Source organism: Gymnoscopelus braueri, assembly GCF_963280865.1.
Source record: "Gymnoscopelus braueri genome assembly, contig: SCAFFOLD_42, whole genome shotgun sequence".
In the NCBI taxonomy this organism is placed as follows: Eukaryota; Metazoa; Chordata; class Actinopteri; order Myctophiformes; family Myctophidae; genus Gymnoscopelus; species Gymnoscopelus braueri.
In genome coordinates this window covers 614148-625000 of record NW_027660610.1, presented here as the reverse complement: position 1 = coordinate 625000, position 10853 = coordinate 614148, and the positions used below count along the sequence as shown (strand labels likewise).

Genomic DNA, 10853 nt, shown 5'->3' with positions numbered 1-10853 from the left:
AGAGAGACATTGTAGTGTCTCAGTAAACTATAGGATCATAGAATACAGAGACAGTGTAGCCTAGTGTCTCAGTAAACTATAGGATCATAGAATACAGAGACAGTGTAGTGTCTCAGTAAACTATAGGATCATAGAATACAGAGAGACAGTGTAGTGTCTCAGTAAACTATAGGATCATAGAATACAGAGAGACAGTGTAGTGTCTCAGTAAACTATAGGATCATAGAATACAGAGACAGTGTAGTGTCTCAGTAAACTATAGGATCATAGAATACAGAGAGACAGTGTAGTGTAAGAAGAATCCATGGCACAAGCGGCAGCGTTGCAAAATGCTTAATCTAAAAATGTTAAATCTGCACCTACTGTACTACATTAACGCTGGTACAACGGTGTGGTTTGTAGATGTTACAAAAAACAACACTGGCTCCAGAGTTCATTTTGACAGAAAATTCTGATTTAGTCTTTAGAATAAAACTCCATTTAGTTTGAGATATATTTTAGTTTTCTGACATTGTTTAGTCAACAACATTAACACTTCTGGTGTCCACATGCGTCTCACCTCTGCGCTGCCATGGCGCGCACACACACACACACGCACGCACGCACGCACACACTCACGGCAGAGTGTGAGCATGTGAACTCAGCAACATTTAGAAATAAAAGTCACTCATTGTCTCCGCTTTCCTGGAGCGACCACACACACACACACACACACACACACACACACACACCAGAACTAAACAGACTGATACAGAAGGTAGAGAGGCAGAGAGAAAAGGTACAAATTAAAAGTTATCCTACATTGTTTGAATTTTACATTCAACCAAACTTTGATACATAATAACAAGTGGTTGTAATACATTGTATAAAACACAGCACAACATTAACCTTCATAAAGATAAAGGTGAGAACAGCAGACATGAACCTTTATCCCAGCAGACCAGACTAAAGGGATGTGTTCTAGTATATTGATGGATAACACTTACCCTACATGAATGTGTATGCTTTGATCCAGCCTGTTCTGTTCACTGCAACGCTGTGTGTCGTCTAAATGGTTGAATGTACAACGCTGTGGTCTAAATGGTTGAATGAACAACGCTGGAACTCTTCTATCATAAGGGGCGTGTCTAAAGCTACGCTCCTGTGTTTCTCTCTTACGTAACTTCATCCAGGTTGCGTAAGACATTGCCCCGCTATGTAGTCACAGTATGAGAACATTTACTGGTCCTTTTAACTGATCATTGTCTCCGCCAGGCCGAAAGGCATGGCGAGAGTGTATGTTTTCGCCCCTGTCCGTCCGTCCGTCCGTCCGTCCGTCCGTCCGTCCGTCCTGTCTGTGTGTTAGCAGCTAATCTCTGGCACCGTTGGCCCGGTCGCTCCGAAACTGTGCACACACACTCCCTGGATGCCAATTCAGAACCTCTGCCCCAATTCTTTCACATGGGCCTGTTATAGCGCCACCAGGAGGCCGATTTGTGCAAAACCCTTTTTTTTTTACATTACTCCTACAGATTTTATCCAAACGTCATGCAAATCGGTACACAGTATCTCTATAGTCATGCGATCAACACAAATCTGTCCGATTTCCCATATTCCATCCTCATTGCCTATGGTTGGCTTCCAAAGTTTGCAGGATTGGTCCGTTTTGAACAAAAAGCCTCAAACTATGCACGCAGCTTGCGATTTCCGTGAATTTTGACACGCACATTCCCACTAGGCCGAGGAAGAAATGCCACCCTTTTCACATTGGCCTGTTATAGCGCCACCAGCAGGTCTAATTTAGCAAAACACATTTTTGGAACAAAATGCCTCAAATCATGAATGCAGAGTCTGATTGCCGTGAAAGACCTAAGAATAAATGGCACCCTTTTCACATTGGCCTATTATAGCGCCACCAGGAGGCCACAATAACGTACCTGACCTGGCGGAGACCTGTGCTCCGAGGAGCACTTTTTCTAGTTGTATCTTTTTAACAGCTCTGTTAACATGAAGCCACTTTATAACAATCAGAACCATAAAGTTATATTAAAGAAATAAAGGTCCTGTACCTGCAGCAGTAATTCTTTATACAGTAAACAAACTGTATTGCAGACCAAAAAGAAAACACTAAATTATATGCAGTATTTTATCTGACCCAATACTAATCAACCAAAATAATAATTCAATTCAATTCAATTAAACGATCAGTACACTTGTCTCAAAGTCTCCAATGAGTATAGTAATCCAAAAGTATTCAAACAGATATTGTCGATCTTCTATTTTCCGAAAATCAGGCGATCCCCAAAGTCATCAAATGAAAAGGCAATGCATTGCATACAAAAGTATATTCCTCACCCAACCTTCAAGTCAGGGTCAGTCACATGGGTTTCTTTGTCCAAAAGCTATGACTGGCTTCAGAGCTAAACCCTCAGAAATGTTCCTCGACCAAACTTCTCTCCTTCCAGATCCATAAGTTCTCCGGCCACACTGCTCAGTGGTTTAGTATAGGCTGTATAAGCTGGTTTATTAAGAGTCTCCTTCTCAAACACCACCAAACACTTTCTTTCAAAACCTAAAATGGAACCCACGGCCGCCTCACTTCCTGTACTTTTATAGTTGTTTCTGATACCTCACTTCCTGGGGAACTTTTGCTACATGTGCTGCTTTTTCCCCACAGCGCCCCCTCTGAGTGAACCATGTCAACAGAAAATGAATCATAATGGCCATAATCACGTTACACAAAACAAAACATTTATCATTTAGGTGTTAAATATTCAACCATATTTTAACCAATATATTCCCCTGTTATCACCAAGTATGTTATGGCTCTTGTGTACCTTTTTTAATACTCATCATACCTGGACAGGAAATACATGATTTCACACATTTATGTGACAGTGTCACAACTTATTATCACAACTTACCCATTTACAAAATACATTATTGTTATGACCCTGGCCTAGGGTTAGGGAGACAGAGTTTAACAAGAAATTAGTGTTTATTAAATAATCAAAATGAGCGCCCACGGTTTCAAATCACACTCCCAATGTGATAGACCACACCCAGAGCTTCAAACCACACCCCCAAGGTGATAAGCCATACCCCCAGGCCAAAAAGCCACGCCCAAAGCTTCAAACCACAACCCCTAGCTGATAGGCAACGCCCATAGCTTCAAACTACACCCCCATGTTGATAGGCCACACCCAAGGCCAGCTTCAAACCAACCCCCAAGGTGATAGGCCACGCCCACAGCTTCAAACCACAACCCCTAGCCGATAGGCCACACCCACCATGTCAAACCACACCCCCAAGGTGATAGGTCATACCCACATCTTCAAACCACACCTCCAAGGTGTCAAGCCACACCCCCAAGCCGAAAAGGCAAGCCCACAGCTTCAAACCACACCCTTAAGGTGATAAACTACGACCCAAAAGTCGACAGGCCAGGCCCCCATGCCAAAAAGCCACACCCCATAGCCAATAGGTAAAGCCCAGAGCTTCAAACCACACCCACACATTGATAGGCCATGCCCACTGCTAGCTTCAAACCACTCCCACGTTGATAGGCCACACCCCCAGCTTTAAACCACAACCCCAAGTCGATAGGCCACACCCACAAGCCGAAAGGCCACGCCCACAGCTTCAAACCAAACCCCCAAGGTGATAGGCCACGCCCCCATCTTTTAACCAAAACCCCCATGTCAACAGGCCACTCCACCAGCTTTAAACCACACCCCAAAGGTGATAGGCCAAGCCCATAGCTTTAAATTACGACCCCAAAGTCGACAGGCCACGCCCCCAAGCCAAGAATCCAAGCCCACAGCTTCAAACCACACCCCATAGCCAATAGGCAACGCCCACAGCTTCAAACCACACCCTCACATTTAGAGGCCACGCCCAAGGCTAGCTTCAAACCACCCCCCGTTGATAGGCCACACCCCCAGCTTCAATCCACAACCCAAAGTCGATAGGCCAAACCCCCAGCCTCAAAACCACACCCACAAGCTGATAGGCCATGCCCACAGATTCAAACCACACCCCCAAAACCAAAAGGCCACGCCCATACCTTCAAACCAAACCCCCAAGGTGATAGGCCAAGCCCCCATCTTTCAAGCACAAACCCCAAGCCAATAGGCCACGCCCCCAGCTTTAAACCACAACCCCCAAGTTGGCAGTCCACGCCCCCAAGCCGAAAGGCCACGCCCATAGCTTCAACCCACACCCTCAAGTTGATAGGCCAAGCCCACGGCTACCTTCAAACCACCCCCACGTTGATAGGCCACACCCCCAGTGTCAAACCACAACCCAAAGTGTATAGGCCACACCCCCAGCCTCAAAACCACACCCACAAGCTGATAGGCCATGCCCACAGCATCAAACCACACCCCCAAAGCCGAAAGGCCACGCCCATACCTTCAAACCAAACCCCCAAGGTGATAGGCCACGCCCCCATCTTTCAAGCACAAACCCCAAGTCAATAGGCCACGCCCCTAACTTTAAACCACAACCCCCAAGTTGACAGACCACGCCCCCAAGCCAAAAGGCCAGGCCCACAGCTTCAAACCACACCCCCAAGGTGATAGGCCACACCCCCAGCTTTAAACCACAACCCATAAGTCGATAGGTCAATCTCCCAGCTTCAAAACCATGCCCCCAAGCCAAAAGGCCACGCCCACAGCATCAAAACACACCCCCAGGGTGATAGGCCACGCCCACAACTTCAAAACCCACCCTTAAGGTGAGAAGCCACGCCCACAGCTTCAAACCACAACCCCTAGCCGATAGGCCACACCCAGAGCGTAAAACCACACCCCCAAGGTGAAAGGTCATGCCCATATCTTCAAACCACAACCCCAAGGTGATAAGCCACACCCCCAAGGTGTTAGGGCATGCCCACAGCTTCAAACCACACCCTTAAGGTAATAAGCCACGCCCCCAGCTTTAAACCATAATCCCCAAGTTGATAGGCCACGCCCCAAGCTTCAAAACCACAACCCTTAGCCGATAGGCCACCCCCACAGCTTCAAACCACAACCCTTAGCCGATAGGCCACGCCCACAGCTTCAAACCAAACCCCCAAGGTGATAGGTCATGCCCACATCTTCAAACTACATCCCCAAGGTGATAGGCCACACCCCTCACCTTTAAAGCACAAACCCCAAGCCAATAGCCCACGCCCACGGCTTTAAACCACAATCCAAGGTGATAAGCCATGGCCCCAGTTTCAAATCACACCCTCATGGTGATAGGCCACGCCCACAGCCCCAGCTTCAAACCACACCCCCAAGGTGATAGGCCAAGCCCACAGCTTCAAACCACACCTCCAAGGTTTTAGGCCACGCCCCCATCTTTAAACCACACCCCCAATCTGAAAAGCCACGCCCAAAACTTCAAACCACACCCCCAAGGTGATAAACCACGCCCCCCACCTTTAAAGCACAAACCCCAAGCCAATAAGTCACGCCCCCAGCTTTGAACCACAACCACCAAGTTGAGAGGCCAAAGCCCCAGCTTCAAAACCATGCACCCCCCAAGCCGATAGGCCACGCCTACAGCTTCTAACCACACCCCCAAGGTGATAGAACATGCCCCCAGCTTTAAACCACAAACCCCAAGCCAATAGGCCACGCCCCCAGCTTCAAACCACACCCCCAAGGTGATAGGCCACGCCCCTACCTTTAAACTTAAGCCACACTCCGAAGGTGATAGGCCATGCCCCCAGCTTTAAACCACAACCCCGAAGTTGAAAGACCACGCCCCCAAGCCAAATTGCCACACCCACAGCTTCAAACCACACCGCCAAGGTGATAGGCCACGCCCCCAGCTTCAAACCACACAACCATAGTCGTTAGACCACACCCCCAAGGTGATAGGGCCACGCCCAAAGCTTGAAACCACACCTCCAAGGTGATAGGCCACGCCCCCAGCTTTAAACCAAAACCCACACGTCAACAGGCCACTCCACCAGCTTCAAACCACAACCCAAAGGTGATAGGCCACACCCCCAGCTTTAAACCACAACCCCAAGTCGATAGGCCACAACCCCAGCTTCAAAACCACGCCCCAAAGCCAAAAGGCCACGCCCACAGCTTCAAACCATACCCCAAGGTGATATGCCACATCCCCAGTTTCAAACCACATAACCCAAGTCGTAAGACCACACCCCCAAGGTGATGGGGCCACGCCCAAAGCTTGAAACCACACCCTCAAGGTGATAGGCCACGCCCCCAGCTTTAAACCACACACCCATAGCCGACAGGCCACGCCCACGGCTATAAACCAAAATCCAAGGTGATAAGCCACTCCCCCAGCTTCAAACCACACCCCCAATGTGATAGGCCACGCCCCCAGCTTTATACCAAAACCCCCATGTCAACAGGCCACTCCACCAGCTTCAAACCACACCCCAAAGGTGATAGGCCACACCCCCAGCTTTAAACTACGACCCCAAAGTCAACAGGCCACGCCCACAGCTTCAAACCACACCCCATAGCCAATAGGCAACGCCCACAGCTTCAAACCACACCCTCACATTGATAGGCCACGCCCACGGCTAGCTTCAAACCACCCCCAAGTTGATAGGCCACACCCCCAGCTTTAAACCACAACCCCAAGTCGATAGGCCACACCCCCAGCTTCAAAACCAAACCCACAAGCTGATAGGCCACACCCACAACTTCAAACCAAACCCCCAAGGTGATAGGCCACGCCCCCATCTTTCAAGCACAAACCCCAAGCCACACCCCACTGCATCCCATGCAGTTTGGGTTTCGGGCCTTTCACTCCACTGAATCAGCAAACTGCCTATTCATAGAAAAATTGAAATGTGCTATGAACAGAGCTCCCTGTGCAATGGCGGTGTTCCTGGACTTCAAGAAGGCGTTTGACACCGTCTGTCACCAGGTTCTCCTGTCCAAATTAAAACATTTTGATTTTTCCCCAGAAGCTATACAATGGTTTAGTTCCTATCTATCCACCAGAAAACAGTGTGTAAGTGTAAACAGTGTTAAATCCCCCTACCACACCTGTTCGGTCGGTGTCCCCCAGGGCTCAATACTAGGTCCAATTCTGTTCTCACTGTACATAAATGACCTACCTGAAGTATGTAATAATCTACATGTCCAGATGTATGCAGATGATGCCGTTGTACTTGCCCATGGTAAAAGCTATGCAGAGGTGTCAATAATCTTAACCTCAGCTCTGACAAGCATTCAAGACTGGCTTATAGATTCATGTCTGCTCTTGAATGCCAAAAAGACAGTCTGCATGGCCTTCTCCAAAAGACCAGTTTTGTTGGAGTCCTCAAATGTGTTTCTGGGTGGGGAGGAACTTGAACTTGTCCCAGAGTTCAAGTACCTCGGAGTCATACTAGACTCAACCCTAACTTTTAAAAAACATGTGAAGAAAGTCACAAATACGATTAAATTCAACCTTCAAAATTTGAAACAAATTAGACCCTTCCTGACAGTTGGAGCTGCCAGATCGTATCTTCACTGTATGATCCTATCACACATTGAATACTGTTTTACAAACTGGTCTTGCACAGGCATGACGATTCTAAAACCCATCGAACAGCTCTACAAAAGTGCGCTCAAGGTGTTTGACAGGAAGCCTCACTCTTATCATCATTGTAACATACTCAGGAGGCTCAATTTTTTTTTGCTTCGACAATTTCAAAAAGTTCAAACAGGTTGGGGTCATATACAAGACCTTACATGGTCTGTGCCCCCCCCCCCCCCCCTAAGGGAATTCGTTAAAAGGAAGCCTGAAAGAGGAATCAGTACCAGAGCAACCACTCGAGGAGATTGTGAAGTGCCGCACCGGCAAACAACCTTCGGTCAAAATGTCCTCTCAGTAGCATGGAATGGCCTTCCTCTACATATAAGGGATTGTGCTACATTTCCATCTTTTAAATTCAATGTGAAAAGATGGTTGCTTGAAAACCAAAGCTGCAACCATTTGTGATCATATTTTAGGTTCATTTTTAGGCTATGTGACGTTATGTAATTGTATTTCACCGTTTGTCTGTTTTCTGATGTTATTGTTTTTCTGATTTTATGTTTTGTGTGAGGACTGCGGATGAAAATTAGCATCTTTGCTAAATCCGGTGTATTTACGTTCATGTGACGTTCATTAATATGCTCTGTCCTGTCTAATTAAACAAATAAAATAAAAAAATAAAAAAATAGGCCATGCCCCCAGCTTTAAACTACAACCCCCAAGTCGACAGGCCACGCACCCAAGCCGAAAGGCAACGCCCACGGCTTGCGCGTGGGCATGCGCTCACACACAGACACACACGCAACATACACACACACACACACAAACACACACGCACACACACACACGTGTGTGTTCTACAGCAGAACATTCTAGAAAAACTAACGCTCTACAGCAGAACATTCTAGAATAAACTAACGCTCTACAGCAGAACATTCTAGAATAAACTAACGTTCTACAGCAGAACATTCTAGAATAAACTAACGTTCTACAGCAGAACATTCTAGAAAAACTAACGCTCTACAGCAGAACATTCTAGAATAAACTAACGTTCTACAGCAGAACATTCTAGAATAAACTAACGCTCTACAGCAGAACATTCTAGAATAAACTAACGTTCTACAGCAGAACATTCTAGAATAAACTAACGTTCTACAGCAGAACATTCTAGAATAAACTAACGTTCTACAGCAGAACATTCTAGAATAAACTAACGTTCTACAGCAGAACATTTTCACTGAATTCAGTGAGAGTTTCAGAACTCTGTTTGGACTGAAACTTTTCCTCTGGAAACCACTGTGTGTCACGACTAAATAGGACGAGGTAATTCTATGTTACTGTCGCAAACACACACAAACACACACACACACACACACACACACACACACACACACACACACACACACACACACACACACACACAGACACACACTCCAACATCCCACCCACAAAAAGAACTGTAACTTCATGTTACTTTATTTAGTCCATGAGCCAGACAAGATTTTATTATCGAAAGAGTGGGCAAAACCATACCTATATTAAATTGTTCATAGGGTCAATACGAGTAAATAAATATATGATAACCCCTCCACAGGAGTAGCTTTTTCATGGTTATCACACATTTTGTTATTTTCCCCATACGTACATGACAGGTGAAAAAATTACAAAATTTAAAAAAGAGTTATCATAATGAAACTTCCTGAGTTCATTACTTACATGAAGACAATGATTTATCGTATTACAAGTTTTCTGAAATTGTATATTCAAATATGCAAATTAGGCATTTAGTCCATGAGCCAGAGCCCCAAAATTGAGCCAGATATTGAATATTCCCTCGTTAAAAACCTTTGACTCCAACATCTTAACAAAATGAAATAAGAATGTTGACTCTGGCTTTGTCCAATGTTCCAATGTTGATTCTGGAAAGTTATACAAATGCGGGCATATTTTCGTAATGCCTAATTTGCATATTTAAATATACAATTTCAGAAAACTTGTAATACGATAAATCATTGTCTTCATGTAAGTAATCAACTCAGGAAGTTACATTATGATAACTTTTTTAAATTTTGTCATTTTTTCACCTGTCATGTACGTATGGGGAAAATAACAAAATGTGTGATAACCATGAAATAGCTGCTCCTGTGGAGAGGTTATCATATATTAATTTACTCGTATTGACCCTATGAACAATTTAATATAGGTATGGTTTTGCCCACTCTTTCGATAATGAAATCTTGTCTGGCTCATGGACTACACACACACACACACACACACACACACACACACACACACACACACACACACACACACACACACACACACACACACACACACACACACACACACACACACACACACACACACACACACACACACACACACACACACACACAGTGTTTGGTGTTACATAAATGAAACATATAAATATACAAATAGTGTAAAATGTGACTTATTTCTGGATTAGAAAGTAATGTCTTCGACCTCTTTCTCCTCTCCCTGACCCCCCCCCCCCCCCAGCTCTTTCCTCTCAGCCAATCAGAGAGCAGCCCCTGGATGACTCACTCGCTTACAGACAGGAAGTGGAGGAAATGCCCGCTAGGCCTCAGGGATTTGGGTCGACTGTTTGATCAAAGATTGTTAATATAGAAAGATACACATTCTCCATTGGAGCCACTAGAGGCGAAGTAGTACACAAATCCTACAAATGGTCTCCTAAGTAGGCGTAGTTGTCTTCTCCCCCGACCATCCCACCACCCTCCCCCTCCCCTCTCCCTGGCTGACAACGTCATGTGGATGTGTATTTGTGTATTTTCTTCATTAAAGAAAATAAATGCTTTACATGTTTGAAAGTGCACTGTTATTGGCAAACATGATTTTAAAGAAACCCCAAAAAATCCCACCACAAACTCACACGTATTATTCAGTCTTATCTTCTGCTAGATATGCTCCTAATTCTGCTCAACATTGTAACAGGTCCTTTTATTGATAAGGTATATATTTTACCACTATAGACTATAATGTGTTTAGCATGAATGTTTAGCAAAATGTCATGATTCCCAAATCATACCCATCAACCAAGACAGTTAATAATGGAAAATGATATTATTGAGCATTGGAACACACATTTTATTTAATTTTTGAAATGTCCACAATGATTTCACGTAGGCCTACCACATTCACATAGAATCTCAGTTTATTAGTTTTTAGAACATCTTATGGGGACAGAGCATAGAGTTCAAATCTAATATAATCATACAATATAATATAAGGGACAGACAGAGCCCTCTATGTCTCGTCCGTCAGACTGCAGATGGACTCTTCAGATATCTTCCCAGATCTCGCGAGAGTGTGTTGCTGGGATAGAGAAAGGT

The 10853-nt window shown here is 45.2% G+C and overlaps 1 protein-coding gene and 1 long non-coding RNA gene across 3 annotated transcripts in view; both read right to left on the bottom strand.

Annotated features, from left to right (window-relative positions):
• LOC308081381 overlaps positions 1-1111 on the bottom strand; it is a 25201-nt gene extending 24090 nt beyond the window's left edge. For both annotated transcript variants that reach the window (XR_013932840.1, XR_013932841.1), the window contains exon 1: positions 987-1111. This is a non-coding gene — a long non-coding RNA (uncharacterized lncRNA). The remainder of the gene's footprint in view (positions 1-986) is intronic.
• Positions 1-10853, bottom strand: part of LOC308081377 (NLR family CARD domain-containing protein 3-like) — a 182029-nt gene that overhangs the window by 76245 nt on the left and 94931 nt on the right. The gene's annotated exons all lie outside the window — the stretch shown is intronic.